Below are 16,544 nucleotides of genomic sequence, written 5' to 3' on the forward strand. Positions count from 1 at the left end.
TCCGATCCCAGCCCTGCTGTTTAAATGTAGCAGGGCCTCAGTTTCCCACTCTGTAAAATGGGAACCATGGTGGTAGCCTCACGGGGTTACAGACCATCCCAAAGAGATTGGACACAGACATATGCCTCTCTTGGCTTTGGTTTTGCATTTGTAGAATGGTGACCACCCCTCCTCCTAGGTCCTGGGGTAGCTGAGGACCCACTGGGTGCACCCCCCAGGACCTCAGGGACCTTCGGTCTTGCCTCAGCCAGGTGGGAAGGCAGGCCCTGGAATGCTCAGCCCTTGTGGCTGCCACATGACTTGGGACTCCAATCTCCAGGAATCACAGGGGTGTGGGGAGCCGAGGCTGGGAGGGATGTTCAAAGGGACCCCGGCATTGGGGGACAGATTGTACCCCCAGACACAGCCTGCCTGACAGCCAACATGGTTAGCATTCTGATTATGAGATTAAGGAATAGTTCTTTTTCTCTATTTATTTTGGTGCCAGTCCTGGGTTTTGAACTCTGGGCCTGGGCACTCACTGTCCCTGAGCTTTTCTGCTCTACCACTTGAGCCACAGCTCCACTTCTGGCTTTTTGCTGCTTAATTGGAGATAAGGGTGTCAGAACTTTCTTGCCTGACCTGGCTTTGAACCGCAATCCTCAGATCTCAGCCACCTGAGTTGCTGGGACTTTAAGTGCCTAGCTTTAGAAATAATTCATTTAAAAAATGTTTTTATTGCTATCAGGTGCTGTACAGAGGGGTTACAGTTACGCAAGTGAGATCAAGAGTACATTTCTTTTTGGACAGTGCAGGACTTGTTCTTAGATCCATCACCGCAGTGACTGCTGCCTGGCTCTCAGTGCCACCCACCCACCAGGCCACATATGTGGCTATTGTCACATTGCCTAAGAGGATGCCCTACAGGCCTCTAGTGTGCCCAGATCAGGGCTGCACAAAACCTCCTACTGTGCCCAGGACAGCCCTGCACCACGAAGACCAAAATGCCTTACAGGCTGAGGTAGAGAAACTGCCCTGGAGCTGCCGTTTCCATGGCACAGATGAGGAAAGTGCCTGAAAGTGAGGTGCCCCCAGGTCACACTGTGGGTCAGTGATGAAGCCCAGGGCCTCTGCTGTGGCTGCCAGGGGCCACAGGTTTCCTGGACACTGCTGGGGTGCCAGTCCTCCCAGCGACCTGGGGAGGGGACAAGGCTTCCTGCCGGCCATTGGATGTGTTGAGCCTATGTCTCTAAGACCTGCTTCTGTGGCAGGGCCTTTGAGAGAGAAGACAGTCAGGTGCTGTGAGCCCCATCACACACATGTTCAGTGTTGCGCCCCCCCCCCCGTATCCAACCACCCCCTTCCCATTGTCACTCAGTACCAGTTTCCCTGTGGTCCCTGCCCGCCCTCTGCAGCCTGGGGGACGCCCGGCGTTTCCCTGCCCCTCCCCAGAAGCCTGCGAGGACTGCTGGGCTCCTACTCCCATTTCACAGCTGAGAACACGGAGGCTCACCAAGGCCCACCAGGGAGCCAGGGACCCAGACAAAGCCTGACCGGGCTCCATCCGCCCCAGTCACCTGGTTCACTGTACACAGGTGCACACATGTGTACACGCGTGTGCACACCTGCACTCATGCATGCATACACACACAGAGCCATGCTGTTCTCTGGACTTCTTTGCCCTGCTCTCTGCGGTGTGGGGAGGGAGGGTTCCCTCCCTGTTCCCATTTGCCCTGCAGGCTGTTATTACAGATTCCAAACCCCTGCCAGCCCAGGAGGGAGGGGCCAGCCAAGGAGAGGGGCCGGGCCGGGTGTGGGGCCCAGTGCCCCGTGCAATCCTCTGCACTGGAAGTTGGTGTGTGCACTGGTGCATGCACTCGTGCCCAGGGGAAACAAGTGTGAACAGCACACACACTCGTTTCATTCACACAAAGCAGTGGTTTTCAAGTAATCAACACCTGTTTTTGTTTTTTAAATCACACCAGCTGGGCACTGGTGGCTCACATCTGTGATCCTAGCTACTCAAGAGGCTGAGATCTGAGGATAGCAATTTGAATCCAACTTGGGCAGGAAAGTCTATGAGACTCTTTATTTCCAATTAACCACCTTAAAAAAAAAAATAAAAAGAACTGGGGCTGGGAATATGGCCTAGTGGCAAGAATGCTTGCCTCGTATACATGAAGCCCTGGGTTCCATTCCTCAGCACCACATATATAGGAAATGGCCAGAAGTGGCGCTGTGGCTCAAGTGGCAGAGTACTAGCCTTGAGCAAAAAGAAGCCAGGGACAGTGCTCAGGCCCTGAGTTCAAGGCCCAGGACTGGCAAAAAAACCCAAAACAACAACAACAAAAAGAACTCGAAATGAAGCTGAGGCTCAAGTTGTAGAGCAGTAGCCTTGAGGACAGGAGCTCAAAGGCAGTGCCCAGGCCCTGAGTTCACACCCCAGGACTGGCGCGCGCACACACACACACACACACACACACACACACACACACACACCCCACACCAATGTGGGGCATGATGGGACATGCCTATAATCCTAGCACTTGGGAGGCTGAGGTGGGAGGAGGAGGATTTTAAGGCTACCCTGGGCTACAGAATGAGATTCTCAAAAAGAAAATAAAAAAAATCTATGCACCAAATTGGAGTTCACAGATGGTAGCTGCGGTGGGACCCAGGGCCCAGGTCCCCTGATGACAAGCTGGGTGAGAGCCCCCAGCCTCTATTTCCTCACCTGCCCAGGTGAGCAGCCCAGGTGAGCAGCACCTGAGCAGGTCCTCAGTAAGCAGCCGAGGGCCCAGGCACCCCCCGCCTCCCTCCCCCTGTCCCCCCCACTTCTGTCCCTGGGGCTTTGCCTGATCTCATGGAAACCCTGGCACGAATCTGTCAAATCCCAACCTCCTGATTACAGGACCAAGGAAAGCTGCTTAAATCCGAAGGCAAGTTTGGGCGTGCTGGATGCCCCTGTGGCACAGAAAAAGGGCTCCAGGATCTGTCGGCATCTTTCAGGTCTCTGGGATCAGGGTACCCCCAAAACAACAAACAATGAAGCCTAGAAAACTCCAGGCTGAAGGGAGGCAGATGGCTTCTGGGTTCTGGCCTTTGCCTGGACTATTCCCTCTGTCTGCCATGCTGTTCCCTCACTGCCAGGCTGTTTCCCACGTACTCCCAGAGCTCACGCTTTTCATTTATCTCCCATTCCAGGCTTGAGCTAGAACTCAGGGTCTGGACATCTGGGGTGCCCAGGCCCCCTACCATGAAGCCACGCCCCAGATCTCCACTTTAAATGGCACTTCCTCTGAGATGCCTTCCTGTTCCCCCTCTGTCTCAGACCCCCCCCCCGCCCCGCCATTCACCACCCTTAGAGCTACATAGCCCCCCCCCCACCTATGCCACCCACATTACTGGGATTACAGATGAGCACCACCATGCTCAACCAGAGCAGGATAGCAAGAACCCCCGTTTTCTTAGATGATCAGAAGAAAGGCAGGAAGAAGCGGTGGCCCACAGAGGGCTTGGAAGGTGGGTGGCGGGTGAACACTGTAGGAAGCCCACTTTGCTCTCCCTCCTTGCCTATCCTGGAGGATCCTGGTCCATCTTGGGAGGGCCATGCAGGAGGGGGGAGTCTGTGGGAAGAAAGCACCAGTCCCACCCCCAGCAGATTCAAGGCCGAGCAAATGCAAGGAAGGAGTTGTGGGGTCTCCTGTGACCTGGCTTCAGGGAGGGTGTGCGGAGGGATCCCAGGACTTGAGGGAACTCAGGGAGGGAGGCAGGGCCGCTGGGAGAACGCTGGGGGGAGGGGGGGAGAGCATCACAATTGGGAGACAGATGCCTTCACCAGCCACAACCTTGACAGTCAGCTTTCCTGAGCCTGGGCTGAGCGGTGACCCAGCTGCAGGGCCCCATCACTGGGTCCAAGCCCTGCCCCACATGGCGCCTTCGTGCAGCCAGGCCCGGTCAGGACCAGGGCCCCCTTACTAATATTGGAGGATGGGTGGACGGGCAGACAGGACCAAGGCGGCTTCTGAAGGTCCACTCTGGCAGCCACCACAGAGCAGCCACCCCAGAGAGCAGCCGGCTGGGAACTCAGGCCCTAGGCCAGGCAAAACTTGCTGCCTGCCAGGCTGCTCCTGGCTCCCTGGCCCCGGGCGGGTGGCAGCCAGTGGGGGGGGGGGGCAGGAGGGCATCATGCCATAGGCACCCTCCCTGGCCTGTGTTTACCTAGCAGGTCTGGGCCCAGCCCGCTTCCTGTTTGCTGCACACTGGCCCCCTGTCCAGGGCTGACAGAGCCCTAGTGTCTTACAGCCCCCCCCACCATGGGATGTCCCCTGAAAGCCCACACCACCCAGACAGGACAGGCCTGGGGTGACTCACTGGGCCCAGCATGGCCCCAGCAGTCACTAAGTCATTCTAAAAGCCCGGAGGCTCAGAGGGAGTATGCCAGGCCATGCAAATACCCCTCAGAGCTCTCACTGGGATCTGGGCAGTGCCCAGGGTCCCCAGCTCTGGTGGGGAGGGGGAGGAGGGAACCCAAGGGAAGGGAAGACAGTGTGGTGTTAAAATGGACATCATGCGGACCTGAAAGGGTGAAAGGCTACGTGGGACTCCCAGAATGAAGAAAAAAAAAAAAACCCACAGAGCTGGTAGCAGCACAAGGGGAGCTGGGGGCTGGGGGCTGGGAGAGGACAGTGGTGATTGCTAGCAGCCAAGGAGCTTCTATTGGGGGGCGGGGGTGAGTGAAATGTTCTGGATTTAAGCCAAGCACTGGTGGCTCACACCTATAATTCCAGCAACTCAGGAGGCTGAGATCCGAAGATCAAGGTTTGAAGCCAGCTGGAGCAGATAAATCGCTGAGACTCTTATCTCCAATTAATCAGTGAAAAGCCAGAAGTGGAGATATATATATATATATATATATATATATGTATGTATATGTATATATATATATATATATACATATATATATATTTTTTTTTCCAGCCTCGAGTAAAAAGCCAAGAGTGAGCACAAGGCCTGGAGTTCAGTCCCTAGTACGGACACTCACACACATACAAAGCTCTGGACTTAGTGATAATGTTTGCTCAACTCTGGATTCTGAACGCACTGAAACCGCACTAATTGCACACTGGGAAGGCCCCTACTGTGGCTGGAGGCATGGCTCACACAGTAGAGCACTTGCCTAGCAGATGGGAGGCCCTGAGTTCAATCTCTAGTACCACCAAAAAGTAAAGATCAAAATAATTTTCTAAACAAGGCCCAGTTGGTGAGATAGAGCAAGGGAAGGGGTGACATTGTCCAGAAAGAAAGATACTCGTAACCTGACTTATGTAACTGTAACCACTTTTTTTTTTTTTTTGGCCAGTCCTGGGCCTTGGACTCAGGGCCTGAGCACTGTCCCTGGCTTCTTCCCGCTCAAGGCTAGCACTCTGCCACTTGAGCCCCAGCGCCACTTCTGGCCGTTTTCTGTATATGTGGTGCTGGGGAATCGAACCTAGGGCCTCGTGTATCCGAGGCAGGCACTCTTGCCCACTAGGCTATATCCCCAGCCCCTGTAACCACTTTTACATCACCTTTAAAATAATAATTTAAAATTTTAATTAAAAGGCCCAATTGGATGATGTGTGAGTTAGGTCTAAATAGCCATTCTTGCCTTGGTGACCTTGGGCTGTCCCTGTGACCTTGGATGGGGCCTTTCCCAGGTCTGGGCTTTCCCTAGCCATTACAGGGGAGCACCAGGATTAAGCACACTCCAGCTTTGCTGGGGTTCTGGCTCCCAGCAGAGGCCCAAGTCCCCATCCTGGGAAGCTCCAGGCCCTGCTTCCCGCCACCGCCCACCACAGCGCCATCCTGGAGCCCATCCACCTTCCCTGGCTGAGCCCTGCTCAGAGCACGATGCTCTCAGTCTGGGAAAAGGGAAGCCTCAGAACCTGCCCCCCCATCCTGGAGCGCAGTCGCACCCCAGATACCTCCAGCCAGACCTATGCTCTGCCCCCACCTGCCTCTGACTGGCTGTAGGACTCTGAATGGGAATTCTGGGCCTCACTTTCCTCCTCTGTAAAGTGGGATGATCATTACCAAAGTGCAGGAAGGGCTCACCCACCGTGGCTCTGTGATTACTTGGTGTACATTCATGCTATAAATTAAAGAACAAATAACAGCTTCTACCTCAATGGGGCCATGGACAGGATTAAATGCTATCATTCAAGCTCAGCCTGGTGCCCACTGCTTTATTATGGTTTCCTCTCCGTTTATTCCAGGAGAAATGAACAACCCAGCAGGGGAAATTAACAACCTTGGCTGGGAGGTGGGAGCAGACGCCCAGGCCCCAAGGCCCAGGACTCTGCTGGTTTTGGAAGGGTTTCTGTACCACCTCGTACCACCTCTGACGGGCGGAAAGCACAGGGAGTGCCCATTTTCCAGCTGGGAGACTGAGGCCCAGGCAGGCCAGGGTGTCCGCCCATCTGTGCATCCATCTTCCACACCATTCCTAGGTGCCAAAGTGCCCAAGTTGCCAGATCCAAGTGAAGAGTAACCACCAATGAACTGGGTGGCAGGAGCTGGGGAAGGGAGCCCGAGGCAGTAGAAAACCAGGCCAGCTCTGCCCTGGGCGCCGCCATGCCAGCCATCACGGTGCTGGCCACACCGGCGATTTAATCCAAGCCATGACTCCAAGAGTAAACTGAGTCCTGGGCGGAAAAAGTAGAGGCTGGGATTTGCCCAGAGAGTTTTTATATCACCCTGACATGCTCAGTAGGTGTGGTCCATACCCCCACCTTCCAGGTGGGTAAACTGAGGCTCTGAGAACTCAGTACAAGCCAGCAGAGCTCACAAGTTGCAAGAACAAAGAGGAATCAGCTAGGATGGCTGCCATCTGCTTTGAAGCCCACTGGGACCGAGCAGGAGCCTGGTGCCTGCATCCAGGCTATACCACTGACCGTGTGCCCTCGGGCGGATGCTGAGCCTCTCTGAGCCTCAGTCCCTCACCTCTGAAAGGGAGCAATGGCAGCACCGTCTGCCGGGTTGCCAGGTCACAGTGGGTGTCACAGGGCACTGTGCCTAGGTCACAGGAGGCGCCAGCTCCAGAGGGCAGGACCCCCAGTCCCTGTGCCCAGGCCAGCGTGGTCGTGGTATGTAATGCAGGGCTCTCTGAACCACCACACCCAACAACCACCTGAGAGGGACCCCTTTCGTCAGTTCATTTTGCAGATGAGGAAACTGAGGCTCATGGAGGTCAAGACATGGTTCCGAACCCCCTCAGTGCCAGGGCTGAGCGTGTGTCGGAGAGGGTCTCTTTTGATGGCCCTGCCTGGCAGGTCTGTCCATCTGACCACTTCCTGCCTGCCCCTCCCTTCTTCCTCTTCCTTTCCCCTGCTCCCTCCCCCTCGCCCACCCCACACAGGTGTTCCAGAGCTGTCTTCTGTACTGGGAGACACAAGAGAGCCAGACAGACGGTTCCCAGCGAGTACAGTCCGCCTCGGTCCCACCTCACCTGCTGAACACACACACACACACACACACACACACACACACACACACACACAGAGTTGTTCCAAAGGCAGCCAGCATTCGTGGTCAACTGGGTGGACCCTAGGCCACCCCACCCTGGAGCAAAGCAAGTGTAGAGACAGAGGCTCCCTTTGTGCGGGGCAGGCACCCTGTGCGGTGGGCAGCCCTTACTCACTACCCAAAGCAAACAAGACAAGTCCCAAGCTAATGGCCGCCTGTCTGCCCCGCGCCCCTGCCTCCTGGGGCCTCTCCAACACCCTGACCTCATCTGGATCAGGCCTGCCAGGACTTGAGGGCTTCCTTACCAAGGGGGAAGCATGCCCAGAGAGGTGGGATGTCCTCCCTGGGGTCACACAGCCAGTACAGGCTGTGACATGGGGCAGAAAGGGGAAGCAGAGGGTCAGGTGGGGTCTCAGGGATGGGAAGGAAGTCAGTCACAGTGAAAGGCAGGGCCTTGCTCCCTTCCTCATTCCTCCCCGGCTAGCTCCGGGCACCCAAGGGTCCTCAAGGTAGAGGGAACCAGGCTGAGGCAGGCATGGTAGACAGAACAACCCAAGCACTGCTTAAGCTGGCAGCAAACTGGGTGACCACTCTGGAAACAGAGAGGTTAATCCACTGCCTGAAGTCACACAGCAGTGAGTGGCAGAAGGGGTCGTGGATCACAATTCGAGAAGGCTGAATCCAAGGTGGCTTTCCAGACAGGAAGCCGATGGCCACTTGCTAGCACTGCCAGAATCCGGCTTCCAGGTGCCATTGTGCCCAGGAGCTAGATGTCCTTGGATAGTGGTTTCCCTCCCTGAGCCTCAGTTTCCTCAGCTGTGAAGTAGGCCTCAGTGTTCCTGGCCCTGCCCCTCCAGAGGGTGAGGCTGTGGTACCATAACAGGGCCCAGGGGACAGATGCTGGTAATGACCTAGAGTCCACATGGGAGTGCAGACTTCCCGCCCTCTCTCTGCACAGATGGGGAAACTGAAGCTGGAGGAGGAAGGGAACGTATAGGGAGCTGGGTTTGAACCTGGGCAGTGGGTTCTGGCCCTGGGAAGGCTGAGGCGCCTGGCACGCAGTCAACACCCATAGATCTGTTGTGGCCCAAAGGCAAATAGTTTGTACCTAAGCCAAATGCAAGTCTAGCTTTGCCCCTGCCCCTCGACCTGGCATGGGGGGCGCTCAGGATGTGCCAGCTTTGAGGAGATGAGGGAGAATGATGACACGAGCTCTGACTGGGGAAAGTGGAAATGGAGAATTCCTTTGACAGATGAGGAAACTGAGGCTCACCCGGGGCCACCCAGGCTAGGAAGCAGCAGGCCTCTCAGCATCTGTTTGCTATAGTGTCTCCATTTGGTGCTGGGCACCCCCAGAGGGTCTGGGCAAGTGGGAACAAGGCCGCCCGAAGGAGGTGTGAAGGCATGGATTTTGGAATCAAATGTGATTCCTATTCCAGCTCTGCTTTTTCTCAACTGACGGCAGAAAATCTGCTTTTCCTCTCAGACCTCAGTTCCTCACTCCGAAAAATGGGTACATTACTAGTTTTGGGGTTTTTTTTTTGCTTGTTTGTTTGTTTGTTTTGCATCCAAATACACTCCACACCAGTGTTCCATCTATCTTCCACCCTCACAAAGGCTGTCAGCACATTCCAAGCTGGCCTCCTTGGACAGAACCTTGCACTTTGGGTTCAAAGCAAGACCACAGCCCTCCCCACCCCACCCCCAATGACAAGTATCTCCAGAGATCGGGATTAATCTTTAACAGGTGAATTCCAATCCGACCAATCTGATCATTGATGCAAAGCGGAGCCTTTCTCCAGAGCCCTCTGGCACGAAACGAATGTTCTCTCCACTTCCCAAAGCCGAGCTGCCACCAGGAAAGAGCTGCTCCCTGCTTTGCAGAATTTGCAGAGCTGGAGAGTCTTCCCCAGAATCCAACAGGGGGAAACTGAGGCAGGGCCTGGGAAAAGTAGACATGTCTGTGGGATTGCATTCATCCTCCTAGGCATACACCAAGGAGCTGAAAAATAAGGCCAGGGTGTAGCTTAAGCTCTGGAACTTACTGAACACCTACTGGGTGTCAGACCTGTCCTGGGCCTCTGTCTCCCTCCTGCTTCTCCTCCCAGCTGCCCCTCTGCACTTCTCATCCAGGGACTTGGGTTACTTCCCCAGCCCAGGGACCCTCAGCCTGGGCCTCATTCTGCAGCCACACCAACAACTGTGACCCTCCCGGCCTGGACTTCCTTATCCCCTGCCTGACCCTTTACCATGACTGCTCCCATCACCTCATGCAGACGAATGGAACCCAAAACTGCTCTGCAAACAGACAAGAGTCATGTCTTTGCCGGTACTGTTCCCTTTACCTGAATGCCCTTTCCTCCAATTTTGCTTTTATTCCCCAAGGTGCATCCTGATCACCCCTTCCTCTTTGCTGTGCCCTCCCTCCCCAGTATTCTCTTCTGTCCTCATTCATTCACCCTATCAAGCCTCTGTGCACACCTTGCTGTGGGGGGTGGGTGTCGATTGGATCTCATGGAGGGGCAGCCTCCGTCCCCGCACCCCCTCCCTTCAGGGTAGAGTTAGGCTGGGTCCAGGCACCTGTGTCCTGGTGTGCTGACCAGGTGAGCTTCAGGGAGGGACTGCAGGGGATGGGGCTGTGGCTCCCGGGAGATGAGGTGGATGAGGTGGGAGGAGCTCCATGGCCCCCTCCCCCCATATAAGATGTCTGGGGTTCTCTGAGGACCCCCCTGGCACCTTCTCAGGGGCTCCCAGAAATACATTGAGCACGCTGCTCTGTGAAGACCCACCTGGTTTTTTTCGGTTTTTTCACAAAGTAGCCCAGACGGAAACAGGAGTGTCCTTTGCCATTTGTGAGCCCCAGGCCTGGCAACTCACCAGAAAAGGTGGTGAGGGGTCTCTCTTGGCCTTATGGAGTCCTCATTCTTCAAACAGAACGAGCTAGCTAGACAACGGCTGGTGACCTTGCCTCAGCCTCGTCTACCAAGAAAGTGTGATGTCCTGCTGGCCAGTCAGGGCTGACCAAGCTGTGACTGGGTGCCCAGCTCCCATGGGGCAAGGTCCCCGTGACAGCCTGGGGGTGTCCTCTAGCCACCCCACATTACCTATGAAGAAGCGAGGCTCACACAGCTGGGGGATTAACCCAAGGTCACACCGCAGGAAAAGGCAGAAAGCACCGAGCCCACCCCCAGCTTGCTTAGGACCGGGCGCGAGAGGGACCCCCACACTCGCGGCCCCCAGCCCAGGCAGCAGTGATGAACTCCACAGCGGCTCTGCGCTCCCAGAACAAAGAGAACTTCTTGTTCGGAATCTCGGGGCCCCAAGGGGCAGAAACGGCCTCCTCCCGCCCCACAGCGGGCCCTGGGGTGGTGAGGCCGGGTCGTCCCGGCTTTCGGTCGGCTCGGCGGCCCCTGCCCCGCGCCTGGGCATCTCCACCGGCCAAGTGGGGGGACGGACTCGCGGAACGCGGGGGCCGGCCTGTCCCGGGGAGGCCGCCTCGCCCCTCTCCGGGTGGGCCGCACCCCAGGCTTTGGTGCCAGGATTCGTCTCCCCCAGAGCCCGAGCGGGCGTCCATGTCACAGGTGACAAACCGAGGCCAGCGAGCGGAGCTCGGCTCCTGGGCGTCCCGCGGAGCAGCGATCCCGGCCGGACCCGCGTCGCCCGCCCCGCTTCCCGAGCGCCCGGGACCGGGACCCTTGGGGTCCCCGGAGCCGCCCCCGGGCGCGCGGCCACCCGCGGGCCCGTGCCTCCCGGGCCTCGACCCCCACTCACCGCGGGACCGCTGGACGCCGGCGGCCGGGAGCCAGGCGCTTCCTGAATCCCGGCCGGGCCGGTCCGGCGCCCGGGCCCCGCGCCCGCGCCCCTCCTCCCGGTTCAGGTTCCAGTCGCTCGCCGCCCCGAGGATCCGCCCAGGCCTCGCCCACCCCACCCAGACCCCACAGAGGCCCCGCCCCCATCGCCCGCCGAGGCCCCACCCACCCCATCCGGACCCCACAGAGGCCACGCCCACCCACCGGACTCTCACAGAGGCCACGCCCCCAGCGCCTGCCGATGCCCCGCCCACCCCACCCGGACCCCACCGAGACCTCGCTCCCAGCGCCTGCCGGTGCCCCGCCCCCACCCGGACCCCAGAGGCCCCGCCCACCCACCAGAACCTCACAGAGGCTCCGCCCCCAGAGCCCCGGCGCCCTGCCCACATCTCCCGAGACCCCGCCCACTTCTCCCGGGCGCCCCCTCCCTCCCCCTCCCCGCGCCTGGACCCCACCAGCCTGACACGAGGCTGCGCCCTTCCCACTGCATCGCGGGGCACGGCCTGGGTTTCCACACCCGCAGGTGGGCACTGTGGGCTCGGCCCGCCCTGAGTCCCGGCCCTCAGGTCCAGCTCTGGGTCCCGGCTGGGTGATGTTGCCTGGTTACAGTGACAGTCCCCGAGCAAAGCACCTGTGGGCTCCCAAGCCTGGCACGGAGGAGGCCGTCCACATGCGCCCTTTGACTAAGTGCGGAAGGTGAACCCCGATACGCAGCCGCACCTCCCGGGATGGAGCCCACTTCTGCCAGGCCTGGTAGACACCTGGGGCCCCGAAGTCACAGCCACTGGCCAACCAAGTGATCCCAAGCACGTCCGCCTCCGCGCCTCCTGTCAGTGCCTCCCAACCGCGTGTCACACAGTGAGGACGCTGGGAGCCCAGGTCTGGCTGGGCCCGGGAACACTGCACAAACCTCCAGTGCTGGTGCCCCCCACCTGTAGGCCCAGCTACCAGAGAGGCAGAGATTCACCTGCAGGTGGAGGAGGCGGGTGGAGGGAGTTCTCTGGAGAAAAGACTGGGCACGGTGGGAAGCATAAAATAGAAGGCTCCGAGCCCAAGCTGGACCTGGGGACCAAAGATGACTCTATCTCAAAAAAGTGATCAAAGCACGGAGGGGGATCTGAGATGGCAGTTCCAAGCTAGCCCTGTCAGGTGAAGAACAGCACTGGGTTCACACAACGGGGACTGCTGTGTCCATCAACACGAATGTCCTCTCCTCCTCCCCCAAGTGCTCCCAGGTCCACAAGTGGCTCAGACTCCGGTCATCCAGTGAGCATGGCCTTCGTGCCCCATGCCACAGGGGAAAACCAGGAGTTAGAGCACTGCTGAGGAGACCCTCGGAACTTCAGGGGCAGAGGCCTCCCTTCCTGCGCCCCTGCTGCCCAGCCTGGCCCTCTCCCCTGGCTCTTTCCCAGCACCTATCAGCCCCGAGAATGCATTCATGCTTCATCTTGGCATGTACCCAGGGCTGTCTCCATGTCCCTGGGAGCCCCGGTGTAGGGCTGGCTTGGGGCAGATCCGGTCCGGGTCTCTTGTGCTGGGCGCCTGTGTCCTCCTCCACTTTATAGCAGTACTTAGAAGATGCTTTTGCTAAAAAGCGCCGGCTCCTTGCTTGGTCCCAAGCAGCATACAGAATGTGGCATCCCCTCCTCCTTTTTACATTTGTCTTTCCTCTGAGCAGTCACCCTGTAGGATCCTGGTTCAAAACCAGCCTGCCAAGAAAGTCCATCAACCACAAAATTAAAAAACAAACAAACAAACAAGGCAACCTGAGCAGGTTACTGGGGGCCCATGCCTGGCTCACGCCTGTAATCCTAGCTAAAGCCAACCTGGGCAGGAAAGTCTGTGAAATTCTGTGTGTGTGTGTATGTGTGTGTGCCAGTCCTGGGGCTTGAACTAAGGGCCTGAGTGCCGTTCCTTAGCTGAATTTTTGTTCAAGGCTACCACTCTATGACTTGAACCACAGTTCCACTTCTAGCTTTTTCTGAGTAGTTTATTGGAGAGAAGAGCTTCACGGATTTTCCTGCCCAGGCTAACTTCAAACTGCCATCCTCAGATCTCAGCCTTCTGAGTAATAGCCAATGAAATGTCCAATTAATTAAATGTCCAATTAATGTCCAATTAAACATTTAAAAACTTGGACATGGAGCTGTGGCTCAAGTGTTAAAGGGCTAGCCTTTACAATAGCTCTGGGGCCGGGCCCAGTTCAAACCCAAGGACACACACACACACACACACACACACACACACACACACAGAGAGAGAGAGAGAGAGAGAGAGAGAGAGAGAGAGAGAGAGAGGAAAACTAAAAACAGGGAGGAGGCACCTGGGGAAAGAGGGCTGTAGCAGTCTGAGGGCTGGCACAAGGGCATTTACCCAGCACTTGCTGTGTACGAGGTGCCGTATAGGGTTTTATCTTCATGGGTTGCTCCCCTTAAGAGGAAAGGAAGGCTGCTCAGAGAAGTGAAGACACCAGCCCCTGTGCCACACAGCTGTGAAGGGGCACGTCTGATGGCTGCCTCTGGAGGAGGTGGGCTGAGTGAATAGGTCTCCCCATGAAGTCACCCCACACCCCAGCACCTTCCTGAGAAGCCATAGAGATGGGGTAGAGGAAGCTGAGGGCAGTGTGTTAGTTTGTTTACCCATAGTCTCACAAAGAGCAGGCCTGTGTCAGAGACTGGAGTCTCCGCCCTGCTGAGGACCCACCTTCAAAGGAGCTCTTCTAGAATTTTCCCTGGAGCAGAAACCTGAGGCCAGGTGTAGTGTGGGTGGGGGGAGCCCTTCTCCTCAGATGACCGTCACCACCAGCACAACCACTCTCAGGGCTTAGCACTGGCTGAGATTCCTTTCCTCTGGGCATAGGGCCTGGTGGCTTGTGGGTGTGGCCACAACTGGCCTCAGCTCCCTGGGGAGTGGTGCCCCAGGGAGGGAAGTGACTTGTGGGCAGGGCCGGAGGACTTCAGGTCCCTCCAGCTGGGGCCCCTCGGTGGATATTGGGGCAGGGAATTGCTAGGAGGGAATGAACTCTCTTTGAGAACACTGTGATTTTTCGGGGGCCCCTCCCTTGCTGTTAAAGCAAAGAAAGTACAGGGTTAGTGGCAAAGAAGCTGGAAGTGGGCTGGGCTGGGACAGGGGGAGCAGTGCCTTCACGGACTCTATGGGATCCTGGCTGGCAGCTCCACACACTCTGCATGGATTCTTATCAACTTCTGCTCACAAGGGCTGGTATCTGCCCCGGCTTTCACAACAAAAACCAAACTCCTTCTCACCTCAGTAGCTCTAGGCCTGGTCCCTCCTTGCTCCCCAGCGTCTGGCTGCTCCTGCCTCTCTTGGTCTTGGCAGTTTGCTACTTCCTGGCTTGTGTGAGGCCCACACAAAGCCTTGAGTTCAATCCCCAGCACTGCAAAAAAAACAAAAATACACTGCTTCCTCTCCTTACTCAGGGCCTTTGCACTTGCTGCTTCCAGCCTCGCCTCTCTCTATATTTTCTTTCCCTTCAGCTATCAGCTCAGATGTCATCTCCCCCCTGTTGGTGCTCTAGTCTAAATCAAAGCTCCATAATTATCCTATGGAACCTGCAAGTCTTTGCTACCTCTTTTTTGCTTTTTCCATTCCTCATGCTAGCCTTATATGCTTAAGGATAGCATTCTACTACTTGAGCCACAGCCCCACTCCAGATTTTTGTGGTTAATTGGAGACAAGAGTCTCAATGACTTTCCTGTCCCCACCGGCTTTAAATGGTAATTTCAGATCTCTGCCTCCTTAGTAGTTGAGAATACAGGCACAAAGCACCAGCGCTGGCTTTGCTATCTGTTTTGATCTCAGGATTCATCATGCATCTCTTCCGCTAGGATTTTGGGGGTGGGAGCCTGACTTGTCTTCTTGCAGGACCCCTTCAGCCTAGCTCAGGGCCTTGTCCACAGTTAGGCACTCAGCAAACAGGGGTTGAAAGTTCAAGACAGTGGTCTCAGATGTGGAGCTGGTTAAGGGCTAGCTGCTATGTAGCCTCATGTGTCCACCTCCTCTAGACTCCAGGACTGCGCTCAGTGCTTTATAAGTGGGATCCCATTCATTTGTGCCCCACGCTAAGTGTTGATTTCACTGCCTGATGAATACCAGGCAGGCTTACCATGCTTAGGGTATCCTAGGTAGCTCGTCAGAGCTGGGAGGGAACTAGTTACTCTCCTGATTTTATATATAAACTGGAGTTTGAACTCAGAGTCTCAGCTTTCTAGGCTGGTGCTCTACCACTTGAGCCATGCTTCCAGCCCTGCTTTTTCTTGCTATTTTGGAGATGGAATTTAGTGACCTTTTCTTCCTGGGCTAGTCTTGTACCTCAGTCCTCCAGATCTTAGCCTCTTGAGTTAGCTAGGATTATAAAGGTGAGCCACCAGCACCTGACCATAAAGCCTTTGATTTTTAAAGATGTGGAAGCAGGCCCAGTGAGGAGAGATGACCTATTCAGAGTCACACAGCATATCTGGGCAGAAGGAGCAACAGCAGCCATGTTTGCTAGTATGTTCTGGCCTGTGTCTTGATGTCTGGACAGGGGCCCTATTCTGTCCTGAAATTCAAGCAGAGAATTTTACTTATGATGATAAATGAAAAGATTGACAAAAGCCAGTTGTTCAACATCTTCCCTGTATCAGGCAGTGTACATGTTATTTTACATGAGTCCATAAAATAGAGGTGTCCATAAAATAGAGGCCTCTTTTGACAGATGGGAAAACTGATGCTCTGCGAGGTGAGTTGATTTTGCCCTGGGATCATGCGACTGGGAGGTCAAAGAACCTGGATAAATACAAAACAATTGTTAGGTGGTGGTGGAAGTGACAATAGGGGTAAAAGTGATGGGACATACCTGGCCTGAAGGCAGGCACCCCCAGCTCCTCCGCACCCACCCACCCACAGCACCAGCCCAGGGCCTTCCCGCGCCGCGGTGGGGAGCGGGGAGCGGGGAGCGGGGAGCGGGGAGCGGGGCGGCTCGGCCGGCAGGCGGCGCCACCTGCCGGGACCCGCGGGAATTGCAAGCTCTCAGCGCGCAGGCGCAGGGGCGACGGCCGCGGCTGAAAGACGCGAGTTCTCCAAACCCGGAGAAGCCACCCACGCGGGAGAACCCCAACCCACGGGAGAAGCCCCACCCCTATCCAGCAAAAAGACACAGGGCACCTTCCCTCCTCCGCGCTCGTCCCTCCAGCCCGCGACTGCCAATGGTACTGGATAATTGCCTGGATCAGTGACTGAGGCCGAGAG

At 56.5% G+C, this 16,544-nt stretch overlaps 1 protein-coding gene across 1 annotated transcript in view; it reads right to left on the minus strand.

The window, feature by feature from the left end:
* Trpv4 (transient receptor potential cation channel subfamily V member 4) overlaps positions 1–11,364 on the minus strand; it is a 29,879-nt gene extending 18,515 nt beyond the window's left edge. Inside the window, 1 exon segment of the mRNA XM_048342797.1 lies at positions 11,257–11,364. The gene's annotated coding sequence lies outside the window, so the exon portion shown is untranslated.
* Between the last annotated feature and the right edge of the window lie 5,180 nt (positions 11,365–16,544).

This window comes from Perognathus longimembris, chromosome 3 (assembly GCF_023159225.1).
Source record: "Perognathus longimembris pacificus isolate PPM17 chromosome 3, ASM2315922v1, whole genome shotgun sequence".
Lineage (NCBI taxonomy): Eukaryota > Metazoa > Chordata > Mammalia > Rodentia > Heteromyidae > Perognathus > Perognathus longimembris.